The sequence below is a fragment of the Miscanthus floridulus genome, chromosome 18 (assembly GCF_019320115.1).
Source record: "Miscanthus floridulus cultivar M001 chromosome 18, ASM1932011v1, whole genome shotgun sequence".
Classification (NCBI taxonomy): Eukaryota; Viridiplantae; Streptophyta; class Magnoliopsida; order Poales; family Poaceae; genus Miscanthus; species Miscanthus floridulus.
In genome coordinates, this window is record NC_089597.1 from 96,720,782 (window position 1) to 96,731,048 (window position 10,267).

Below are 10,267 nucleotides of genomic sequence, written 5' to 3' on the forward strand. Positions count from 1 at the left end.
GCGGGGGCACCGCCCACCAAGGCACGCAGGACGGTTTGGGTCCAAAGGCTCGTAACTAATGGTACCTGGCCCTGAAAGTGCATAAATATATATACAAGGTAGTACTATGAATGAATAAATATATGATCCGTCATTAGATGCCACAAGACGAACAAATGATGAGCAGTTCAGAGAGTAGCTAACCAACGCCTCGGGCTCCATGGCAGACGGAGCGCGGCATGAACAGCGCGGAGACGACGAACAGAGCGATCTGCAGGAGCACGAGGAGACGGGTGGTTTTGCTGGAGAACGCCATCGCGCTGTGCCCGGCAGCGATTGCTCTGATGACTGTGAGTGACCTTGGAGGGGCAGTATTTATAGGCATCAGATCACAGAGCAGCATAAAAAACAAGGGCATTTATTTGTGTGAGCGCAGCTAGTAATTTCAGTGTACACGCTCAGCAAGCCAGTGCGTTGGGAACTAACTTTTCCTCGTGAGATGACAGATGACCGCACCTGCATTATTGCATGCAAGCGCACCGTAGTAGGTCTCCGGTTAGTCAAGATTTGCCACAGCTGACCCGTGCGTGACCGGCAAAGGAAACCGGTGGGCGATGGATCGAGTCGACCAAACGACGAGACACGAGAGGCCGGAAAGTAGGCCAGGTCTTCTTCGTCTTGGAGCTGCAAGCAGAGGACATGGTACACATTTCACACCCATCACCATCAGCCATGCTCCTGCTACAAATAGAAACAGCGACCTTGATCCTGGAAGCCTGGCCTCCGCTCTGATCCTGATCTTCGCACGGCCCATCAAAATAGCTCCGTCTCTATAAAATATGACGCGAACTAAGGTGTCGACAGTTTCATTCGTAGCCCACGGACCGCAGCCCAAGTTGTTGCCTCATGCGTGCGTTGGTCAATCATTGCTTGTGTATGCTTGAGTCTCATGTTTTGGTGCCGTTTAGATTCTTTTTTGTTTTGCGAGACTCAGTTACTGAGGCCTTGTTTAGTTTGTAAATTTTTTTGACGAAATGGTACGATAGCATTTTCGTTGTTATTTGACAATTAGTGTCTAATCATAGTCTAATTAGGCTTAAAAGATTCGTCTCGTGAATTTCGTCTAAACTGTACAATTAGTTTTATTTTTTATTTATATTTAATGCTTCATGCATGCGTCCAAAGATTCGATGTGACAGGAAATCTTGAAAATTTTTGCAAAATGAAGTGGAACTAAACGGTACCTAAGCCAGACGTTCACATAAAGAATTTGTTACGAAATGAATGAGCATCCAAGCAGAACCAAGAAATGGGAGGGATGGGGTTTAAGGATTTTGAATTATTTAACCTTGCCCTCCTAGGGAGACAAGCGTGGAGACGTTCACATACACAAGCGCACACTCACCCCACATGCGCCTCGCTGTCGACGAGCATGTCACCTACAACTGAAAGAATAACGCTGTTCAATTCTGTAATAAATCCAGGAAAATACGAGCACACATGTCAAGTCGGGGACTTAAATCCAGGTGGGCAGGTTCCACCACAAGGAACTCAACCAGCTGAGCTACGCTCAGTTCATGGCCCCCTTTGGATTCCATGGAGGAAGATACGTTTAGCTCAAGGGTTCCCACAAAAACCTTTTAATATCGTAGATGTGCTAGGCAAGGGGATCTTCTTACTCCAGATCTGCTTCAATCTCTCTTGAACAAAGCGAAGGAACTTGGCTTGCTGAGATTGCCTCTCCCTCTTCATCATAACATTGATTTCCCATTTTTATAATATGTTGATGATACACTTATTATGCTCGAAAGTTGTGCCTCCTAGCTCCTCTTCCTCAAAAGTCTTTTTAGGGTCTGTTTGCATGGACTAGGACTAGTTGTTAGTCGTGGTTAAAAGATAATCAGCTAAAAATTAGCCAACAAATTATTAGCCCGTATACATGTTTGGATCCTCGACTAACATTCACCTAGAGAACAATGAAAAGACAAAAGTGCCATTTATCTCTCTCTTCCCACCCAATCCCCTCAACCTCTCCCGCACGGCTGCCTCTCTCTTCGCCGGTTCTTAGCATGGATCTCCCTCTTCCTTCCTCCACCAGCCACTAGAGGAGCTTTGTCCTACAAGGCTGCAATCGAGGTGGGGGCGACGCCTCCGCCTATGACCAAGGGGCGCCGCACGAAGGCTGGGGATGGCACCTCTGTCCCGTGACCAGGGCCATGGCTGAGGAGATCGGGTCCGCATCGGAGTGACGGACCATGATGGAGCGCGGGCCATGTCGGAGCCTGGGGCCACGTCGACGAGTGAGGCCACGCCGGAGCGAGGGGCCGCGTTGGAGCAAGGGGCCATGCCAGAGCACCGGAGCGCCAGTAGAGAGAGGAGAGAGAACAGGGATAGAGGTGAATGTTTGATAGTTGTAGCACTTTTAGCACTTGTTAGCTGGATTTGAAGAACTAGTGAACTAACAACTAGTTGGGACTTTGGCTAAACTTTAGCCCACTCATTAGCCCTCCTGTCTAAATCCTCCAGTGCTAAAGTTTAGCAATTAGTTGTCCGCCCAAGGGATCCAAACATGCCCTTAATACTTTTGTTCACTCCACGGGCTTGAAAGTAAATTATGCCAAGAGCATGTTGGTCCCCATTAAAATTGGTGAGGACAAATTATATCATTTGGCAAGAACTTTTGTTTTTCCAAAGACACTTTCCCTTTTACTTATCTCAACCTGCCTTTAGGGATTACAAAGCCTCAAGTGGAAAGACTTGTAGCCCCTAATTAGGGCATGTTTGGGTCTCATCCTAATCCTGAGATTCTAGATTCTAGATAGTAAATGTTTAATCTGGATTCTGGATAAAAAGATGAGGGGTGCTTGGATCTAATTCTCATAGTGACTATTGCCTTTGCATAGTGAAATCTCCAAATAGTGTGTTTAGGGTAGATAACTGGATTCCAGAATCTCAATCTAGAGTTCAAGAGTTTGGATCTCATTATCATTTTTTACCTTATCATGAGGGGTGCTAAAAGAGGCCTCGGCACCCAAGAAATGCTAATCGAGACTTGTGGGCACCCGAACATTACATAAGACCGCAGCACCTACGGGGTACAACCATTCGACTAGCTTATCATTAAGTCGTACAGTGCTATTGTCGGATATATGAGCCCGGGATACCCAGCGCCCGTATATCTGGCCCATGCCTGTCTACAGGGCCGAAGACGACGAGGAATGAGGCCCACGCCTGTCGAGCGCATCGATAGGCTTGGAGATCAAGTCATTCCGAGGATATTCGGCGCCGTCATATCTAGGAGATAGGATAGAATCATTTCGTTATGCTTTTCATATAACAAACCAGGAAACATATCTGTTAACTGATCGGATCTGTCGTAACCCTACCCCGGACTATATAAGGAGGGGTATGGAACCCCCCATCAGGATCCAATCTACTATATTCTAGCACAACCTACAATCAGCAACCCCTGTAACTACCCCTGTAACTGAGCATACGAATACAGGGAGAGATACATCAAACTAGACGTATGGGCAACACGTGGCTGAACCAGTATAATCCCTGTGTCTTGTATGCTAGCCATCTGATTCTCTGTACGCGAATACGTTGATTAGTATTGCCGCAATAAATTCTTCCGACACCCCGTTTCCAGTTTTTCTTGTCTTTTCTCTTGGATTTTTCCTTGCTACTTTTTTCTCTAGGATTTGTTTCTGATCATTAGCGAGTGTTTATTGCACCCTAGATAAAAATGAAGGAAAAAATAAAAAGAAAAAGTATAAGAAAAAAAAGAAAAACTATGAAAAAACAGAAAAAGAGGTAGAACAAGCTCTCTTTTGGCAATATCTTTGAATCCTTTCTTGGTCTTTTGTTTCAGCTTGTCATTCTGAGCCCCGGATAAATGTTTCTTAGGGAACATTGTAAAATTTCAACACCTAAGGATCCTAAATTAGAAGAAAAACATTTCACCACATGAGACTATTATCAATTAATATAGAGTAAATTTTCTAAAATCGAATGCTGAATACACATCGTACCTCGATGGTTTGGCTAGGTTGAATTAATATTTTAATCTGCAGACTGCAGCCACAATACGAGACGTCCAGACCCTGCAGTCTGTAGCCTGCATAACGACCGGCTCTAATAACTGCAGCGGCTCAACCCTGCGTGACGGCTGACGATGATTCGTCGATCACCGATCCTATCGCTAGGTGGCGTTGCGTTCAGGCCCCTCTTAATGGCTGAAACTATACACGATTTTACATCACCGAGAAAACTATATGTAAAAACTACTTCACATAATGGAGGTGTCTTCGTGTGTTAAATGTTGTTTTTTTTTCTCTCTCCCCTATCTCTAAGCGAACAGGGCCGTACTCTTCTTCCTCGAGAACACGCACAAGCAGAGTAGGACCTTGTTTAGATGCCATCCAAATTCCAAGTTTTTTCACTCTCTCTCCATCACATCAATTTTTAGCCGTTTGCATAGAGTATTAAATGTAGGTAAAAAAATAACTAATTACATAGTTTAGTTGGAAATCACGAGATGAATCTTTTGAGCCTAGTTGGTCCACGATTGAACAATATTTGCTAAATAAGACGAATGTGGTACTATTTATCGGGTTCAAAAAAAATTTGCAAAGTGAACAAGGCCCAGGTGAGAGGATTAGTGGGAGGGGAGGCTACCGGACGTCAGCGATCCAAGGGACCGGGCCACCGGCCGCGGCAAGCTTGTCTTAGAAATTTAGGCATTTTCATTATCAGTTTAATCCAGAAAAATAATATCAGCAGGTTTGTGACGGTATATATGTGCATGTGTATATCTCTAACGAACGCTATAGCATACAGAGATAACATACATATAGATATAGTAAAAATACATATAACAGTAATCAGAAAGATTAGACTGTACCCAGCGGAGGGTCCCATGCCGAGGACATCGGAAGCTCCATTCGCACTAGTCGACATAGTACGTTGCTCGAAGTCGCGGACCACAGTCGATGCAGGACGATGTTCGCAGTGCAGTCCCACGAACGGATCACCAGAAAGAAGACGCATTGATGTTCCGCAAGCAATCACCAGGAAGGGGACGGGATCGAAGAGCGATTACCACCAGGAAGAAGACATACGTGGATGAGCAGTCGCGGATCGCTCCCCAAAAACCTAATCGCCGCACACCCCGTGCAAGGTTCTCAAACGGGCGAGGGTTCCGGAGGCACCTGCTATCCCGCTGCTCCGTGCTCATAGAGATACGGGACGGGGAAGACAGAGGGCTGCGGAGATGTGGATTCTCTCAGGTGCGGTTGCAGAAGACGGGGTCTGGACTGACGGAGGACTGCGGATATATGGCTGCGACGGGGGAAGGGACGAAGACAGCGGAGAATCCTAGGAGACTGAAAGCGGAAGGGACGGTAACTGACGCAGTCAGTTCGCCTCCACTATCAAGGAGCGAAACTCTCGTGATAATGTGGATTTAAGTGGCAAAAGACTGGCCACACCCGCCTGCCTCACCTCACCCACGCCCGTGCCCGCGGCCACGGCCCGGCCCGGCCGGCGGCGACGGCGGCGCACGCGCGCGCGTGTGGCACGCCTTTATCCTTTTCTCAGCTTCTCAATTTAGATGAATAATTTCCAACCATATAAGTTGAGTCAGCGTTCAGTCAAAATCACGTATGGTATTAAACCATACAACACTTAATGTTACGTACCATAGAGTTTTATTTGATTATTAAATATTATATGGGCCAAGCCCATATTATATCCAACAATCTCCACCAAACTCTAGGGTTTGTAACAAAATAGTCTTAGAACCACATTTCTTTTATATACCAGTGTTTCGATGAAGACTGTTAAGTTGAACATCCATCTAGAACAATAGTTTCACTCAGTCACAACGGAATAATAGACTAAGCCTTGAATTGACAGTTTTGTGTGAGGTGAATGTCACTACAGTCCTTAGCTGATACTAGGAAGCAAAAGGCATCCCCTCTATTTGAAGCATATAAGTCATACTTCAGTGCCTTTCAAGAGTATTTAGAGATCACCCAAATCTTATAGACTGTGACCAGCAGTCTGACTCATATAGGTGTGTTCTTCAAAAGATGTTCTGTAGGACAACATCTTTGCTTTGACAAGCCACTTGAAACACATTAAGGCAAAAGCAGCCTGCCTTACAGAAAGGAAAGATATGCATCAGAAATGAGTCTTACTAATGATCTTTCCTTATAATTTACTACTAGCTTGTTTCACCATCCTACTTCACGGGATCTCCGATCACATAGAACAGGTTACTACTATAGTAAATTTTAAGTGGGTCTCAAACATATCTCTCTCGGTGCACTTTCTATCACATTGCATGACAGACCCTTTATGAACTGATCTGCCAGATTGTTAGACGTGTGAACATAGTCTAACGCTATTACTCCGGAGTTTCTCAATTTTCTGATAGATTTTAGTCGTCTCTTAACATGCCTTGTGGACTTCATATTGTCCTTAGAACTGTTAACCTTTGTAATCACAGTCTAGTTATCGCAGTTTATTGAAATAGCCGGTATGGGTTTTTCAACAACCGGTAAATCCATAAGGAGATCACGAAGCCACTCAGCCTCAGATCCAGCAGTGTCTAATGTTGTGAGTTCTTCATCCATTGTAGACTTCGTTAAGATAGTCTGTTTGTAAGACTTTCAGGAAATAACGTCACCTCCAAGCGAAAACACATATCCACTTGTGGCATAAAGCTCATCAGCATCAGAAATCCAGTTGGCATCACAGTAGCCTTCCAGCACTTTTGGATGTCCGGTATAACAAACACCATAGCTCATGGTCCCTTTTAGGTAGCGCATCACTCTCTCAAGAGCACGTTAGTGATCATCTCACAGGTTTGACACAAACCGGCTCAGCTTGCACACAGCAAATGAGATGTCAGGCCTTATTGCACTAGCAAGATATATGAGCGAACCAATGATCTAGGAATATCTCAACTGATCCCTTGCTATTCTCCGATTTTTCTCAATAGCACACTAGGGTCATAAGGTGTAGGAGCAGGTGCACAGTCACTTAACCCAAAGCGACTCAGCACCTTTTCCACATAGTGGGTTTATAACAGAGTTACCCCACCATCACCTTCTCTCAGAAGCTTGATATTAAGAATAACATCAACCTCTCCCAGATCTTTCATCTCAAAATTTTTAGATAGAAATTCCTTCACCTCCTCGGTCACTTTGAGGCTGGATCCAAGAATCAGTATGTCATCAACATATAAACACAAAATGACTCCTTCACCCCCACCATACCGATAGTACACATATTTGTCAGCTTCATTCACAACAAAGTCAGCAGATGTTAAAGTTCTGTCGAACTTCTCATGCCATTGCTTAAGAGCTTGTTTTAGGCCGTATAATGACTTTAATAATTTACACAACTTGCCTTCTTGGCCATTTGCTACAAACCTATCAGGCTGATCCATATAGATCTCCTCCTCCAACTCTCCGTTTAGGAAAGCTGTCTTAACATCCATTTGATGAACGATAAGACCATAAGAGGCTGCCAGGGAAAGCAAAACTCGAATTGTGGTCAATCAGGCAACCGGTGAATAAGTATCAAAGAAATCATCACCTTCCTTTTGAGTATAACCCTTGGCCACAAGCCTTGCCTTGTACCTCTCAATAGTACCATCAGGCCTAAGCTTTTTCTTGAACACCCATTTGCAACCTATAGGCTTGCACCCATAGGGACGATCAACTATTTCCCAAGTTCCATTAGACATAACAGAATCCATCTCACTCCGTACTGCTTCCTTCCATAAGTCAGCATCGGGAGAGGAATATGCTTCTTCAATGGTCGTTGGTGTGTCATCCACAAGGTACACAATATAGTCATCACCAAAAGACTTTGCAGTCCTCTGTCTCATGCTTTTTCTAGTGACTATAGTGTCATCCTCCTTAGGATTTTGCACACAGGGTTCCTCAATTTGTTCTATCAGAATAAAATTTTTATGCTCATGGAGAATTATAAATTTATGACCAGTTGTGCTAGGTGTATTTTTCATGGGAAACTCATTCTCAAAAAATGTAGCGTCTCTAGATTTCATGATTGTATGAACAACTATATCAGGCACACTAGAGTTTATAATTAAAAATCTATAACCCACGCTATGAATAGTATAACCAAGAAAAATACCATCAACAGTCTTTGGTCCAAGCTTTCGCTTTTTATTTATTGGCACATTCACCTTTGCCAAACAACCCCAAGTTCGCAGGTAAGAGAGATTTAATCTCTTCTTCTCCCATTCCTCAAATGGTGTGATTTCTTTGTTCTTTGTGGGCACTCTATTCAGGACATGACACGCTGTCAATATAGCCTCACCTCACCATTCCTTAAATAGTCCCACGGTCTCCAACATGGCATTAACCAAATCAGTTAGAGTGCGGTTCTTTCTCTCTGCAATCCCATTGGACTGTGATGAGTATGGTGGCGTCTTCTCATGAATAATTCCATGCACCGCGCAAAACTCAGAAAATTTATTTAAGAAATATTCTTCCCGCAATCGGACCGCAAACGCTTGATTTTCTTCTCAAGTTGATTTTCTACCTCAGCTTTATAGACTTTAAAATAATGCAACGCTTCATCTTTTGTTTTCAATAAATACACGTAGCAAAATCTAGTGCAATCATCTATAAATGCCATGAAGTATCGTCTACCGCCTTTAGTCAATTCGCCATTTATTTCACATAAATCAGAATGAACGAGTTCTAATGGTGCCAAGTTCCTCGCCTCAGCAGCCTTGTGAGGCTTGCGCGGTTGCTTCGATTGCACACACACCTGGCACTTAGAGTCTTTGACTAAGTTAAATTTCGGGATTAAATTCAGATTTGCAAGCCGCGTGAGACAGCCAAAATTGATGTGACAAAGTCGTGAATGCCATATATTTGACTCATCCGAAACATTAACATTGTTCACTACTTTATTACATGCATCATCAAGCAAAGATAAGCGGAACAAGCCTCCGCAATCATAACATTTTCCAACAAATATTTCATGTCTCGATCCAACACACTTATTGGACTCAAGCACAATTTTAAAGCCATCGCGACACATCTGAGAAGCGCTAACAAGGTTCTTTTTGATGGAGGGGACATGCTGCACGTTCTTTAATAACACCGTCTTTCTTGAAGTAAACTTCAGAACGACCGTACCAGCACCAATAACATACGCATGCGAACTGTTTCCCATCAGCAAGGCTCTAGTCCTGCTGGCCTGATAGGAAGTAAACAAAGAAACATCAGCACACACATGAATATTAGCACCGCTGTTCATCCACCACTCAGGTGAAAGACAAACTGAAAGAACAAAGGGTAAAGAATTACTATACCCAGATGTTCCTCCTCCTGTCTCGCTAATGACCACGTTTGCTGATTTCTTTTCTTGCTTATATTTGCGGTCTGGGCACGCACTTGCCCAATGCTCATCACTCCCGCAAACAAAGTAGCCTCCACTTTTCTTGTTGTTTTTCTTCTTGAACTGTGCAGTTTGCTTAGGCTTTGCATTGTTGTTCTCTTGCATGTTCTTCTTCTTTTTATTACGAGATGCAAATGAGTTTTTCTTCTGCACCATATTGGCGGCGAAAGACTCAACTCCTTTTCCACGGTTGTCTTTTGCTCTCGCCGTCTCCTCAATATCAAGAGATCCAATAAGCTCAGCCACGCTAAACTCTTGTCTCTTGTGTTTTAGAGAAGTAGCAAAATCCCTCCAAGAAGGTGGCAGCTTAGCGATTATACCGCCGGCCATAAACTTGTCGGGCAACAAACATGGGAAATGTTCTAGTTCCTTTGCTAGCGCCTGTATCTCATGAGCCTGTTCGACCACAGAACGGTTTTCAACCATTTTATAGTCATACAGCTGCTCCATGAGGTACAGCTCACTGCCAGCATCAAAAACTCCAAACTTTGCCTCAAGAGCATCCCATAACTCTTTGCCTGATGTGCAAGATATGTAGTTTTTCTCATACTTGGGATGAAGTGCACTGATCACGGTGTCTCGAAAACAGGTTATCCGCAGCCAAGAACCTTTTCTCCTCCTCAGGAGTAAACTGTTCAGGCTTCCCCTGCGCGGTGTCATAGCAGTTCATTGCAGTCAACCACAATACCATCTTGGCACGCCATATCATGAAATTCTTGCCATCAAAATTATTTGGCTTCAAAGCAGCAGCAAAACCACTGACAGATAAATTGCCTAACATTAGGTTTTTGGATTGTTAGAAATTTAGGCATTTTCATTATCAGTTTAATCCAGAAAA